Source organism: Temnothorax nylanderi, unplaced genomic scaffold, assembly GCF_030848795.1.
Source record: "Temnothorax nylanderi isolate EJ_2023f unplaced genomic scaffold, tnyl_v1.0 TNYL_tig0293_pilon, whole genome shotgun sequence".
Classification (NCBI taxonomy): Eukaryota; Metazoa; Arthropoda; class Insecta; order Hymenoptera; family Formicidae; genus Temnothorax; species Temnothorax nylanderi.
The window spans coordinates 136,068-153,330 of NW_027249355.1; the positions used below are offsets into that span (position 1 = coordinate 136,068).

The window sequence follows — 17,263 nt, forward strand, 5'->3', positions numbered from 1 at the left end:
TTGATCTGATTCGTCTGAGCGGGTACTTGTGCACGAATGCGAGCGTCTGCCCCGTCGATAACGGGCCCATTGGCGTTTGGCGCAGCCATGACAGGCGTGCCCAGTGCGTTCATGGCGGCGAGTCTTGCTCGTAGAAACTTCCTCTTGTACTCGTCGTTGGTGGCATCTTCTGTCGCGATGGCTTCGTCCGTTACGTTCTCCGTCTCGTGCATGCATGTCATTAACACCTCGTTAGCTTCCAGTAATTTCTCGTGCCTTTCCTCCAGAACTTGCAGAAACACGATTATTTCTTCTTTATTTACTAGTCGCGTAGCCGTACCCGTCAAAGTCGCAGCTAAATCATTTACTGCGCGTGTGAAAGCCGTGCGGTTCGTCGTGCGTTTCTTCCTGGCGGCCTCCATCTTGAGATGCTTGCCTCTTCACTCGCGATACTCGTATCCGACTGTAATCTCTCTCTTCGTCCTGTCACGGTCGCCACAATGTTAATTCTCTTAACGTTGATGCGGATAGAGTGGTCGGGTGCACATAAAATAACCAGGAACATATATCTAAGACGACGCTTTATTCGGAATACTTCCCTTCGCACGCTATTGCTTTCGCTCTCAAACGCCGATCGGAACCAATTGGCTTCGGAAATCGCGGGCGGACACGAACGCGATCTCCTCACTACGGGCGGGCGCGAACGCTAACTACGCCCTCTTTCTCAACACACTCGAATGCGACCGCGGATCGGTAACTCCGTGTACCAACGGCAGTACAATACCTCTTTATTTTTCACAGCTTTATCATTGCAATCTTTTTTCGATATGTGTATGATATCTTCGCTGTGGCACCCCGAGATGAGCTAAATAATATACTCGACGTATTTAACGGCCACCACCCTCGCCTTAAATTTACGCACGAAGTGGAGAACAACAATTCCCTTCCATTCTTGGACACGATTGTTATTAGGAAAGGAAACAATTTACTAACTAATTGGTACCGGAAACCCACTTTCTCTGGCAGGTACATCAACTTTTTTTCGAGTCACCCGTTTAAATACAAGATCAACACTATAAATTGCCTCACTGACCGCGCTATCTTACTTTCTGACCAACGCTTCTACCATAATAATATTGAAATAGTAAAAACAATTCTACGTAACAATTCCTTCTCTAATAACCTAATCAGTAGACAAATTAATACGAGATTAAAACAGCTCCGCCACTCTCGTGATAATGATGACAATGAACGCATCGATGCTTTTGATGCTCGGAGATACTTAGCCATACCTTTTGTCAAGGGTCTCAGCGAAGATATACGGTTCACGTTAAATAAGGTTGGTCTTGATACAGTATACACCATCCCGAAGAAGCTTGATGTAATAATCAAGAAAGGAAAGGATAGACTTGATAAGGACCGTGAAACTGAGCTTGTATATAGAATATACTGCGGTAACTGCGACGCATCTTACATCAGGCAGACAAAAAGACATCTGCAAACGCGTATTAAGGAACACCAGAACGACATCAGGAGGGATGACAGTCGCCGTTCGGTGGTAAGCGAGCACCGGTTATCTTGCCGGCACGATTTTAAATGGTCTGATGTAGACATACTGCACAAAGAAAAGAATGTCAGAAAGCGTGAAATAGCGGAAATGTTTTTTATCAAAAATCAAACGAATACCATCAATCTGCAAAAAGACACCGAAAATCTAAATCCTATGTACGACAAAGTCATCTCTAGTATATAAATCCGCTATGTTTACTCTTTTAACCTACAATGTTTCATAATCATGACAGTTGCTTGCTTGCTCTCGACCGGTCGTCATCTTTTAGCCGTGTGACCCCATGTGTGGCTGTTCGGATTTTATGCGTTATGCATTTTAACATTACGAAATATATAATAATTACCCATAACTCTATACTTTATTTTTATTGTACTGACTTATTTTTATTGTATTTTTATTGTATTGATGACGCCCCTTAATGGAAAAAATTTTTTGGATTTAGTTTTTGACATATGACTTTTTCGGTCAAAATCTTCATATCCATAAGATGTTCACGTGAGAGCGATAGTTCCATGCCAGCGTATAAGTAGGACATCCTATTGTTTCCGTCATATTAATGTTAGATTTTTAACTAATTCCGGCGTTACCGAATTTTTTGTTGCAAAACACTTGAGAAGGACCCAATCCCCCGGGTCGAAACGTCGTGATTAAGCGATTACTCGCCATTTGCGTCGATTATAATAAAGGTTCCTGTTTTTAATTCTTAATCTTAAAGAATTAAATAAATTTATTGAAACAGATCATTTTAAACTTGAAGATTATAAGGTTGCTTGCAGATTATTAAGCCAGGATTGTTTCATGGGCAAGTTAGATCTCAAAGAGGCCTATTATTTGGTTCCTATTGACAAACGTAGCAGGAAATACCTAAGATTTTTCTTTGAGGGTATTCTTTACGAATTTAACTGTTTACCTTTTGATCTTAATACAGCCCCATACGTTTTCACAAAGATTTTGAAACCCGTGGTAGGTTATTTAAGAAGTTTAAGATTCTTATCAGTTATCTATTTAGACGATCTTCTTCTTCTAGGAAATACATATGCAGAGTGTGAATCTAATATTAACGCATCAATAGAGTTGTTTTACAGAGTTTAGGTTTCATTATTAATGAGGAAAAAAGTTGTAGAATTCCATCACAGATTTGCGGATTTCTGGGGTTTATCCTAAATTCTCAAACAATGACATTAGAATTACCTTTGGTCAAAAGAAGTAAGATTCACAATCAGATAAAGGATTTAAAAAAAATGAATAAATGCAAAATGCAAGGATTTAGCACAACTGATTGGTTCGGTTCCTTAGTATCTTGTTGCCCAGCTATTCAATATGGTTGGGCACATATAAAGGATATGGAAAGAGAAAAATACTTAGCTTTAATAAAGGTCAATGACAATTATGAGGCTTATATGGAGTTAAAACAAGAATTACAGGAAGATTTTTTATGGTGGGAGGAAAATATTTTATATAGAGTTTCAAGTATAGCGAATCGCGAGTTCAGTTTATTTTTTCAGACGCCTCTCCCTCTGGTTGGGGGGTGGCGTGTGGTAAAGATAGAGTCCATGGACATTGGGAAAAATCGGAGAGATTACACCATATTAATTATTTAGAACTTTTAGCAGCATTTTTTGGCCTGAAATGTTTTGCAAAAGATCGTAGAAACTGCAATATTCTTTTGAGAATAGATAACACAACGGCAAATGCGTACATAAATCGCATGGGAGGTGTAAGATTTAAGAAACTTAGTAATCTGGCTAAGTCTATTTGGAAATGATGTGAAGATCGCGGTCTATTCATTTTTGCTTCATATATCTCATCTCGCGATAATATAGAAGCAGACTTAGAATCAAGGAAGTTGGAAAAAGAAACAGAATTTGAATTATCTGAGGTAGCTTTTAGCAGGATTGTTAGAAAATTTGGTTCTCCAGAAGTAGATTTATTTGCAACAAGAGTTAATAGTACATGTAAAAATTATGTTTCCTGGACGAGAGATCCGAAGGCAATGGCAATCGATGCTTTCACTTTAAGCTGGAAAACCTTTTTCTTTTATGCGTTTCCACCATTTATTTTAATTAATAGAGTTTTACAGAAAATTAAAGCAGAAAAATCAAGCGGTATCGTAGTAGTCCCATATTGACCAACACAGCCATGGTTTCCCATGTTTCGCTCAATGCTGGAATCGGATCCTTTAATTCTCAATCCAAATAGTAATCTTTTACTTTCATCAAACAGGGAACCGCATCCTCTTTGGAAGACACTTACCCTGGTGGCAGGGAAATTATCAGGGAAGCTTTCCTGAAAAAAGGGATTCCAGAGGAATCTATTAATATTTCGATGTCTTCCTTAAGCGAATCTTCTTTTAAACAATACGATTGCGCACTAAAGAAATGATGGAAATTTTGTAGTAACACAAAGTTACCCCTTCTTAACATTGAAGTATCAAGTATTATTAAGTTTTTAACAATAGAGTTTGAAAAAGGAGCATCATACGGATCTCTTAATAGCATCCGTTCAGCTATTTCACTTATTTTGGGGCCGGAAATTGGTCAGAACGATATTATCAGGAGATTCTTCAAAGAGGTAGCTAAATTAAGACCGCCTGAACCAAAATACGAGTCTACATGGGACCCAAAGATTTTTTCAAAGACTTGCCAAATGACAACTTATCACTAGAAATGTTAAGTAAAAAAGTAATAACGTTATTAGCTTTAGTATCGGGCCAAAGAATCCAAACCTTATCATTAATAGATATAAGAAACATTGTTGTCAAGAAAGACCGGATAGAGATTAAGATTCCAGATACAATAGAATTAAAACTTCTAAACCTGGGAAGAAACAACCGACAATAATTTTACCCTTTTACAAGAGAAACCTGAATATTTGTCCAGCAAATACACTCCAGTATTATCTTAAAAAGATGGAACTTCTTAGAAAGGATATCAAGCTCTTATTTATATCCTTCAGAAAGCCTTTCAAAAAAGTAGTAAAACAGACCCTCAGCAAATGGCTAAAGGATTTGCTGCAAGACTATGGTATAGATACCAACATTTTCTCAGCACATAGCTGTAGACATGCTTCTACGTCCGCGGCAAAACGAAAGGGTATCAATATTGATATTATTAGAAACTCAGCAGGTTGGACTGAAAAATCAGCCACTTTAGATATTAAGTAATCTAAGAAAAGATCTTTATGTTTATATTATATATGTATGTATTAATTTCCTGGCGTTTTGTTTATGATAAATAACTATGTCTTATTTTGTTTAGCCAAAATTAGTTATCATATTTATTTCAATGTCACACAGCCGTAGCCAACTTTAAACATCTACATTTTATCTTGAGGAAAGAAGCGCGAAATACAATTAAATGATTAAACGAACTTACCTGTAAGTGAAGTTCTATCATAATTGTATGAAGCGCCTCTTCCGAAAGATAGGTCCCTTCTTATACCCAAGTCCGAAAAATTTAGACCCCGAGTAATATTATTAGGCTACGGCTGCACCTTTAAAAAAGAATGACGCTGGGAGACGGAAGAGCACGGAACTTTGGTTTAACTTTAGAATTTGTGGCGCCCTCGGCATGGAGTCAAGGAGTACTACATTTTATCTTTCGGAAGAGGCGCTTCATACAATTATGATAGAACTTCACTTACAGGTAAGTTCGTTTAATCATTTAATTACTTATTTCGTTTCATTAAAGTATTAAGAAATAAAGAACATAAAATAGTAGTAAAAATATGAAAAGATATAAATAAGATACATACATTTTCCAAAATATAAGAAGAGCAAATAATGAAAAATAATATGGTGATAGGTAATAGTATACGTTTACTTATCCAGAACATTACATAATGTTTGTCCATTTTAGAAATCAAAATGAACAGGAATGTATAAGTGGTAATACAAAAGCGGAATTTTCTAACATTATTTTTATACCTTTTCCTTTAATATGGTCAACTGTAAATCTTTCTAATATTTGATTTTCGCCTGTAATCAAATGTACACCAAATTTATTTGACTCTAGTGGATAAAAGGGTACATCAGAAACTGTCATTTTATATCCTATACAGAAGATTTCCGAATTAAATGTTACAATATATTTTATATTATATATACTGTTGTCTTTCAAATAGCATATATTGTTTGGCGTTGTTGTACGCAAAGTAAACTTCTCAAAAACTAACCTTTCATAAGAACTATCACAATTATCAAACGGAATGGTCAATTTAGCCTTGTTTTTAGATATTAAAAACGGATACGTTTCTTTTTCCAAATTATTGGCATTTAAAAGTGCAGCTGCCTCCGATATTCTTTGAAAATTTGCGCTACTGGTTTATCGTGTTTACGCAGGTATCTCTTTATATTTTTCATTTCGTTCTCAAATGGAAAACAACTGAAATCATCCAGTGGCATTCCAAATGTACCTATGTCATCAGCAAGATGTATTAAATTATGTACGTTATACACAACATTTTCGATACCATACAGGCGTTTAAAATTCTGCACAAACCACAGTAATAATTTTTCTGCATAGTTTTTGTTACGTACGCAATTTAAGGGATCACATAAAATTCTAATTGCACAATGAAAAGCAGAAAAATGTTGAATATACTCATTTGGTATAACATCATACAAAATGAAAGGAGCGAAATACAAAAAAAAACGAACGAAATTTTGTGGCTTTCCACCTATTACATTCATTTATGTTTGTTCTCGGTTTCCTTGATATTTCGGAGGGTACGTTTTGATTTAAACGTAATCGCTTGTTCAGTACTTTATAATTACGGCTGCTAATGCGACATTCTTTGACACTTTTTGTCCACAATAATAATAATCTTTTCATTACACCAAGCAAGACTGTGCATATAATCGACTGGAAAAGCACTGACCATTCCGATTCCAAGTCTCTCCAATGGAGAAATTCCATTATGATGATAAGGATCAAGTTTAATCTGAAAACTGTGGTCAGTTCTTCGTTCACAATTACAGTCTAAAAATACTACTTTATTGTTATATTCCCCTCTTATTATACAACGTTCACATCCGCTATAACCAGTAGAATATTTAATGCATTTAACAAATGAACGAGCTGGAGCATCACAGATCACGGCTCTAATTCGCAGAAAATAATGGTTACCATCCGAATCAAAACCTTCATCTCGCAAAATACAATATTCATCGACGAATTCATTTAAAAATTCTTCAACAGAGGAAGGTTTTGACATGCCATGGTAAATTTCAATAATAAAAGGTTGACTTGCATTGATGAATCTACCTTGAATTGGCCATAATTGCCTGCTTGTACTTTTAGAAATTGGTAATCCATCAATGTTTATGTCAATCATTATAAGGTTATTGATGAAATGAGGCGTGTTTCGTCTGAAATGTTCGAGTAAACCTTTTTTAAGACCGTAATAAAGAAATTCTCCATCACCGCATGTTTTAATGATACATTCTCTCGGTGTATGTAAAAACGCTCGGGCATCACTTGGGATCTTTTCATTTGGATGATATTTTTTATATAATTTTAATAGTTTTGACAGAGCATCATTAGAAATATTATTTGTAATTGCCTAGGATTGTAATCCTGATGAGAATGTTTCATTAAGATCTACAAAATTTGTTGTGTTCGTTGTCTTATTACCATTGTCCAGTGTATCTTCAATAAAGTCAATTTTTTCTTGTACATATTCATTAGAATCATTTGAAGCACTTGAATATTGTAGGATGTCATTCAAATCCGTAGATTGTGAATGAATAATAGGATTTTCCACTTGACACTTCTCAATGGTTTGTTCTTTACTTGGGATGGCTATATCTGTACTAGTTTCCTCTTCAAAGTTATAATTTTCAAAAATAGCTTCGTCGATACTTTGACGTAAACGTCTATTTCGTTGCCATCTCGATAATTCGTTGAATGGTTTCACTCGACGTTTCATTTTCGTAAATGCAAAAATGAATGCATAAATGGAAGTAGTACTTCTGCTATTTTTCCTATTGTATGCAGGTTGCTTCTTAATTCAACAGAACTTGAGTAATTTGGTAAATCTGCAATAATATATGTGAAATTATACAACATTATAATTGGAACATACAGGAAGAAATTAAGGAATGTGAAATGCAATAAGTCATATAGAATTTTACATGTTATTATTTATAACGAAGCCACCACGGGTGATTTTTATAAGAAGTTATGGCCATGAGTAACATTCAAAAGGTTATAGCCGTCGTTCATTATTTATTAAAAAGTTATTAACAAAAGAAGTTTTATGGAATTAACGTTATGTTTTGACGACGTGTATAATGTCGTAATAACAATGAAAATAAAGAATCATACTGCATGCGATTATTTCGAGGTTATATAGTAGCAATTTGTAGAAATATATTAAATAAATCTATAGTTCAACCATACTTACCATTCAATAAAACGTACGTGGGATATAACGCTGTACGAAACACTACGAGATCACGCACCGATCTGTAAGGGACTGGCTAATTTATAGAATTAGAAAAATGAATATCTGAAGAATTCTTGAAGAATTAACTACAATCAGTTCATCTTGAAGTATTCCTAAAAAATTCATTATAACGAATACTTCGCGACTTATATTTTGAATACTCTGAGAATGCATGAGGAATTACAATTCACGCATGCGCGAGTACCGCGCGGGATTGGCCGCTTGAGTTACTGAGTTTGCGTCGTTTGCGAGAACACAACATGCGGGACTCGCTCTACAAAGTGTGACCGTTAAATATATTGTTATTCGGAGATATATGTCTTTTGTGGACACCTTCCACTGCTAAGATCAATCCCGTTAATCTGCCCTTTCTGGCCCTTATTCATGATTGACTACGGTTCGGCTATTTTAATTAAAGAGAGGATAACCTCTCCATTAATTAATACGTATTCTTTGAAATGAATTCTCTATGAACTTCTATACACCTATGTGCTATCTGGGTAGTGTCGTTTTCTCCTAAGCCAAATTGTTGAGAATCGAATATTCGTGTTGAGAATTAAATATTCCAAAGTGAAAGCGAGTATCTTTCGAGAACGCTCGAAAGATGCTCCAAACCGCGAATGTTTACGTTTCCCCCTTTTTTTGGTATTTTCTCGAGCAAACGGCTCGCAGGTGTACATCGCGTGATCGCACGTACCGCGCCCAATAGTCTGTTCGCTAGACGATTTGGAGCCAATCAGCGGATCTCACGTCACGAAATTCCTCGCGGCCCAACGCGAAGCTCCGGCCGCGATCCCTTGCCTGCTCCTGCCGGGACAGTGAGTGAGCCAACGAAATCCGTACGCGACACTGGTCGATATCGAGAAACCGGAGTCGAATCGTAGCGAGTACTGCGTTGTGAAATAGCGAGTGCGACATTGTAACGCGAAGCGTATGACATTGTAATCATCTTTAAATAAATTGACTCGTGTTACATTAACCAAGGAAGCTGATTCTTATTTTGTGCTTTCCTCGGCGCAGCGCGCGAAAACCGGAGCGGTCTACTAACACAAATAAAATTGTTTTTTTACTGTCTTCGCTTCATCCGTCTGGACGAATCGACGATGCTACTGGTAAACCTGAAATTGTCGTTTATTACAACAAAACTAAAGGAGGTACCGATACCTTCGATCAGTTGTGCCACGCTTATACAGTCGCTCGAAAGACTCGCAGATGGCCAATGCGATTTTTTAACGGAATGCTTGACCAAGCCGGTGTTGATTCTTTTAGATTGTTTAACTTTAATGCTTCAAATAGAAAGATTAAACGTGACGAGTATTTGCTCAATCTTGCCTATGAACTTATTAAGCCATTTATTGCTGTTCGATTAACAAAGCCGGGGATCAACACCAGTTTGAGTCTGCAAATGGAATCGTTGTAGACCTATCAGATTCTTCCTGAAGATCAAGATCCGAAAGACCTCATGGCCGAAAACAAAATGTCATCGTATAAGAGATGTGGCTTCTGCCCCCCCCCCCCAATTTTGATAGGAAAACGATGTACAAATGTTTGAAATGCGAATTGCCAATGTGCAAAATACACACGGCAAAAATATGTACTCACTGTTCGGTATAATAAACTTCATTTTTTAAATAAAAATAAATTACTTTCAAAGAATTATATTGTAATTTTAAATTATTTTTAACCTATTTCTGTAAAACAATTAAATATATGTATGGTTCTCATGTCCGCCATTTTGTTGACGCCAAGTTTTTAAAGCCAAATTTAACTTTTAAATTATGTTTATCAATCGCAAAAACTAGACATGAAGTCTTAAAAATTTTTATAAATTAGTTCCAGAATTACAGGAATTTTTTTCACATGATTGAAATGCTCCAAAAAAGTTAAAAATTGTCCAAGTTCACCATGTCAAATAATTCAACTTTTTGGAATAAAAAATTATGACGTATTTTTTTTATATACTATCATTTCTGTACTTTTAAGATCCGTTAATAAAATGTCTTTATTGGTTTTTTAAAAAAGTTATGAATTTTAAAAGAAAAAATGATTTTTGCAAAATTTTTTTACGACTTTATTCGACTTATTTGCAAATATCTTTGAAGGTAAACGTTAAATCACAATATCATGTACATGGTCTTGTTCCTTACAGTTTGGCACACAATTTAAAAAAAATAGTTTAAAATTGATGCACAGGACGCGAAGTTATAGTTGAAATACGCGAGTTGGGTATGGCATACCCACGTTATGTATTAACGTTACAGACTGGACAGTATGTGTTTAAGGGTTAAAGATTAAAAAAGTATTAATTTAGTATATCAATAACCATTATTATGTACCTGCATCAGTAACAATGATGCCATCAGGATAACATTCCTGTTTCGCTTGTTTAACTTTCTCGTATGACGGATAAATGTTGACATTACGTATTTTTGCTCTTAATCTGGTTTGGATATATGCATCTCGCGACATATCAGTATTTAATGTGAAAGCTTCATATCGGGTGTACAAGAGGTAATACAAACTCTATCTGATTGCGATTTCTGAATTATTTGTCGAAATTTTATTGGTTGGGATGGTGAATGTTCATCAGTGCATTGTGATAAAAGATCAGCTGCAGCTCTTTTTCCTTCATCATACAATGATACTTTTGCCGCAAAAATAATTTCTTCCGTTGACATATTATTTTTCAATTCTTCAACTCTTCGTCGTTTAGTCTTATTACTAGCGTTTGCAAAATTTTTCTTTGGACGACCACCAGCTTTATTATTATTGATGGTTGAGACTTTATTTCTGAATTACACTGAGCTTTGTATTATAAAGAAATATTTGCCACAAATAATTAATTACATTTTTTAATTCAACATTGATTTGCGTACCTTGCAATTCTGATAATGAAAAAGGAGCATCCAACCAAATTGCGTACTTTTGTAAAAAAGATTGTATTCTTCTCACACCTGTGCGTTGCCATTTTGAAGATAAATGTGAACAAAAATTAGAAATTTTTAATTGTAAAATTTCTTCAAATTTAGCAGTACCTACTTTCGAATTTGTCATCTTCCAGTAACTTATTTTTTATATAATTAAATAAAGATTCTTTCGATGCATTATTTAAAAATGATAAAGACTGATTTTTTAAAAAATCACATAAATGTCGATTTTTTAATGTAGAAAATGCCATACTTAAACCGATTTTTTAAATCTGAAGTAAATTATAATTATTATAATTTAATTTTAATTATTATAATTTAATTTTAATTATTATAATTCAATTATTATACCTAATTAGCAGTATAGACTTTAATCGACTATTATAATTCAATTTCAATATCAGGCAATCAATTATTATACCTATAAATTAGCAGTACAGACTTTAATCGACTATTATAATTCAATTTCAATATCAGGCAATGTAAGTAAACGATACTTTTACATAGGCCTATACAGAATGCCAATAAAGTCTGTCTCTACCCCTCTATTTTTCTAAGAAAGTAGTCTATCTAACCTCGAAATAATTGAACAAGTATTTTTGGGGATGACGCGTGGCTTCGAGGCTACGCGAGTGTAATTGACCGTGTTTTTTTTTTAAATCCGTGGTTCGATTCCGACCAGGCTTTCATCCCGCTAACTCTTAAATGAGGTATACGCACACGAGGTAGATGAGTGTCCCCCCGTCCCGTCCCCGTTAAGGGATATGATGCTTAAGGGGATGCTGTAGTGACGGCCGAACTCCGACGGGATAGCGCCATCATCTAAGCGGAACTAAAAACGTCGATAAATAATTATCGACACTTCTAATCTGTGTTTTCTACATTACCGGGCTATCTCAGAACATGTGTTGGAAATACATGATACGTTGCATACATGCAATGTGTCGACGGTCTCGGTAGCATGTGTGTGACGGATGACTCTCGTGCCGCACACAAGTGCGTGCCGTGTACGTGTGTGCTGAGAGCACCGCGTACAACCGAGGCCCGTTTCTATTATTCCGTAACATTGCATTGAATATTTTTCTAGTATATTATATATGTATATCATGTATTGGATATACAGGGTGTTCCTCAATGTTTGGTACTTTTTTCATATTTAGATAGAGCGAGCCAAACTGAGTCGAAAAGTCATGTACCATTTTGCAATTTTCGCAATAGTTGATGAGTTATTAATGATTAAAAATCGCCGTATTGGCCCGGCCCACCGCCAAATCCAAGCGCGCGGCGAGATGCGGCCGCCCCGCGGTCGGCGCGCGGGCAGTTGTTTTCTACAAGCGTCGATGATTACGCACGAGCGGCGCGTAACGCCGGGCCCCCGTCCTGAGCGATGATAGTTTCTCGCCTTTTTTAAATAGAAATAAAATTTTCTAACATAGAAAAATTTTTTGTGCGTATGTATGTACATACGAGTGTACATGCATACACAGGGAAATATCAATTGTACTGCTTAAAAAAGCGATTACTCAATTTACTTTTTTTCCTTTAGTAAGTAACGGTTGTCTTTAAGAAAGAATATTTTCTTGATAATAGTCTTTTAAAATGTACAAATTTTAGAAAGAGTCTTTATCATGTACTCGAAAGAAGAATTTATACTCCTTCAAAGAACATAATAAAATTTTATGAAAGAAAAGTCAAAATAATAAATAAAGTAATATGAGGACCCTCGAGATTAAAATAGGAGAAGTCAAGGCTATGAGGGTCAGAGGCAGATCACAGTGCGTAATATCAGAAATAACTGATTTATTCGTCGTTTTGATACATTACATCGATCCGTACGTTTCGGCTCAGTTTTGAGCCATTTTCAGCGGCAGTTACAGAAATTAAGTTACACGTTCTCCGTACCGTATGGTGAGTTTACCGATTCAAAGTATCAGAAACATAGACCAATTGATCCATATCTGTAAATTTGTTCAATTAATGTTGAGATATTAAAAAGATTCCTTAGGAAACTCACCATTCGGTCTGAATAACGTGGAATACAGAGCCATGTACATAATGAATACTCTCTGCGAGAAGACTTGACGATCTTGTCGACACGACACATGCACAGCAATGATATGGAAGGTCTTGCAAGAAGAAGCTTACGTTGGAACTAAGTCTGCTAGTACTTGTTGTAAATTACTAAATATGCCGGGTACTCCGAGAAAGGATCGCCGTGTACTTTCCTCAGATCATTGTGATATAGTATCTAACATCGTTCATACCTCACTCGGCGGTACACGTACGCATTCCACTACGCATGACACTATGCATGACACTATACATGACTCTACCAATGATTTTTTGCGTGAATTGATTGCGAAGTTTTCCGCTTTTATGGACGGTCAGCAACGTACTAACAAAGAACTAAGTGATAAACTTAATCACTTGAATCGTCTTGCTGACACTGTCGTTCAAAATAGTCAGCGCATAGCTAAATTGGAGCAAGATAATGCAATACTTATTCGTGAAATCCAAGACTTGAAATCTGCTCACAAGTCAGTCATTTCAGGGATCTCATAGTGGAAATGAGTTAATCATTTCAGGTTTACCATCGACGTTGTCTGTTGCTCCATCCGAGCTTGCCAAAAATGTGCTAGAGGCATTAGACGTTCCGAACTTGTCATGCCATATTCTTGGCGTTAGAGCTGTTAAGAAAGCGCTGTCAGCGACTTCCACAGTTGCTACATCTTCTAGCTCGATTATTGTCACCTTGGCCTCGAGTGCCGTTCGCGATATTGTTATTTCTAAAAAGCGGGCAAAAGATGTACTCAAAAGGGAAGACGTATGCGGTGGTAACTCAGATCGTAACATCTACGTCAATGAGATGTTATCCAAGTGCACTTATGACATATTACAACGGGCTAAGAGTATCGCTAAGGAGAGGTCGTATAAGTATGTCTGGGTAAGGAACGGCCAGATATGTGTTAAATATTCCGATGGTGAACCTGTTATCCATATCGATTCCGATACTGATCTTGCCAAGCTTGTCTATCGTTCGGCATAATGCAACATATAAATTTTCTTATCCGTATTGCTCAATAACGCTAATTTTCTTTATGAACATATCGACTTGCTTGAGCGTGGAATTGGATAACATCAGTTTTTGGTATAGAGCTTCTAATGCTTTCTTCGTTTTTATAGTTTGAAGATTGCGACGCGCTCTAGTTCTTAGTTTTATATACACTGTTTAGTTTGCTTAGTATTACTTGCTTCTTATCATATTCTATTTTCATTATACTTATTAAGTTGCGTTAGTTCTTAATTTTATAGTGTATATATTATTGAAATTGGTTATATTTTATTGCGTCATACTCAACATCCTATCAATTGTTTGTATGCTGGATCATTGGTTGCTCGCCTTATGAAAGAGAGCATGCACATGCTTTGTAATTACAGTACTGTACTTCTATCAAACTCACATCGACTTCTGTCTTTAACATCTTGTAACTGCTATATTGTTATAACTGGTATAGTACGTAATTACCATATTATTGTAACTGCTATATTACTTTTTTGCCCTTACCTTTTTGCTCTCTCTCTCTCTCTCTCTCTCTCTCTCTCTCTCTCTCTCTCTCTCTCTCTCTCTCTCTCTCTCTCTCTCTCTCTCTCTCTCTCTCTCTCTCTCTCTCTCTCTCTCTCTCTCTCTCTCTCTCTCTCTCTCTCTCTCTCTCTCTCTCTCTCTCTCTCTCTCTCTCTCTCTCTCTCTCTCTCTCTCTCTCCTCTCTCTCTCTCTCTCTCTCTCTCCCTCTCTCCCTCTCCCCTCTCTCTCTCCCCTCTCCCTCTCCCTCTCCCTCTCCCTCTCCTCCCTCTCCCTCTCCCTCTCCCTCTCCCTCTCCTCTCCCTTCCTCTCCCCTCCCTCTCCCTCTTCCCCCTCTCCCCCTCTCCCCCTCCCCCTCTCCCCCTCTCCCCTCTCTCTCTCTCTCTCTCTCTCCCTCTCTCTCTTCCTTTCTCCCTCTCTGGTCCGACCGGCTCGTTCCTTGTTCTTTGATCGTTCGGCTTAATCAACATGTAATTCTTCTGGGATACGTTTTGCTGAACTCAACGCTTATTCCTTTCGTGGACATATCGACTTGCTTACACGTGAAATTGGATAACATTGTTTCTGGTATAGAACTTCTAGTGCTTTCATTCCTTATTATTAGTTCATAAATTGCGCTGCGCCTTAGTTCTTAGTTTTATATACACTATTTAGTTCTCTTTGGTAATACTGCTCCTTATCTTATTCTTTTTCACTGTACTATTATTAGTTAAGTTGCGTTAGTTCTTAGTTTTTTTTACATGGTATATTATTGAGATTGCTGCTGCTTGCCTTATGAGAGAGAGCATGCACATCATACTAACTTCTGACCGCTATATTTCGCTTTTGTTTACATCTTATTGTATCTCTGCATCTTGTAACTGCTATATTATTGTAATTGCGATATTATTGTAACTGCTATATTACTTTTTTGCCCTTTAGCCTTTGCTTGGGCATAATAAATTATATCTATCTATCTATCTATCTATCTCTCTCTCCCTCTCCCTCTACCCCTACTTCATGTATAATTCTTTGAGATTCAATTAATTATTTCCCAAAAAATTGGAAAAATTATAAAAACCAGTTTCCAAAAAGATCAATAACAAAAACTATTCACATCATGGCGCTCCCCGAAAAATTCTACCCCTACTTCATATACAATTCTTTAAGATTCGGTTAATTAATTCCCGAAAAATTGAAAAAATTTCGGTACCGGCTTCCAAAAAGATCGGTAACGAAAAATTATACACTTTATGGCACTCCCCGGAAAATTCTACCCCTGTTTAATCTATAATTCTTTGAGATTCGGTCAATTATTTCCCGAAAAATTAGAAAAACCGGTTTCCAGAAAATCGGTAACGAAAAACTATACACATAGTGGCACTCCCCGGAAAATTCTACCCCTATTTCATATAATTTTGGTAAAAATTTGGTTCAGGGGTTTAGGATTCGGTCAATTATTTCTCGAAAAATTAGAAAAATTAAAAAAAACGGTTTCCAGAAAATCGGTAACGAAAAACTATACACATAGTGGCACTCCCCGGAAAATTCTACCCCTATTTCATATACTTTTGGTGAAAATTCGATTCAGGGGTTTAGGCTGGGCGTTGATGAGTGAGTGAGTGAGTCAGGACATCTTCCTTTATATATATATATATATATATATATATATATATATACACACACATATATATATGATATGTGCGAGAGTGCGCGGATACGCGATTGATAGCGCGAGAAGGACAAGCACGAGGAAAAGCAGTTCACAGAAAAGTCAAAAAGAATAAGTACAATAAAATACGTATATTACAAAGTCTATATGTACAATATATACAGTGTTCGTTTTACTTCCAGCAAAGAAATAAGCCGTGAAATAGCGCGCACAAAAGCGAGTACGGCGTGTAAGAAGCAGGGAAAGCGTGTTCGCGAAGCGAGATAGCGAAGTTCTTCGTATTCGTGCGAAAGCTAAGCGCGTGATTCTAGGCGGTGTACGAAATAAGCGGTTTCAACTAAACTTGCGGGTGATCTGCGAGCGAGAGAGGGTCTCCGACAAAGCAAGCTCTTTTATAAGGGAGCTTCTTCTCGGCAATCACCAATTAAGTTTAAGTGTTGTAGGTGACCTCAGGTCGAAGCGTGCGATTGGCGGCCAAAGGGCCCGACACGCATTAATTCGCACCTGACATGCGCGAGGCACGTATTGTGACGAGCGATTGGCAATCGGCTGCCTACGTCATCGCAATGTGCCGTCTCGAGACGAAATATAGTTGACGGGCCGTTGACAATTGTTGTTGTTTGTCACGCCGAACATTGTTTATAACGTGGGTTTTTCTATCGCACAACAACATAAAAACAGCGTTCGGGTAACGTCTAGAAAGTTATCGATTAGGAATGTTCTTGGAAAAGCCCATGTTATAACGCAAACACAAGGAACTTACATATAGGAATAATCATTTTATTGAAACGATGAACTTATAATGTAATGATGGCACACGCATTGTGCTTTTTCGTACGATGAAATCGATGCAATCTACGAATGTAATCGCGATTTTAAACAATATATGTATATAGTTACCGAATTTTACAACATTCTTATTTTTCTCGTCAGAGATAATTCATCAAACGATGAAGGAAATGCACGAAATGTAGGGGACGTAGAAAATTTAATTCCTGAGGTGCCCATTGCTTCGTCGTCCTCACAAACGTCAAATACAAGTAAGTGAGGGTAACACAAGATGTATTAAAGATCTTATTAACTAATAAGGATTTTGGCTTTGATTTCTT

General features: G+C 36.7%; 1 long non-coding RNA gene across 1 annotated transcript in view; it reads right to left on the minus strand.

The window, feature by feature from the left end:
* The window catches only part of LOC139780702 (uncharacterized), a 78,751-nt gene extending 71,170 nt beyond the window's left edge, over positions 1-7,581 (minus strand). Inside the window, exon 1 of the long non-coding RNA XR_011720311.1 lies at positions 7,183-7,581. This is a non-coding gene — a long non-coding RNA (uncharacterized lncRNA). The remainder of the gene's footprint in view (positions 1-7,182) is intronic.
* Positions 7,582-17,263: the final 9,682 nt, after the last annotated feature.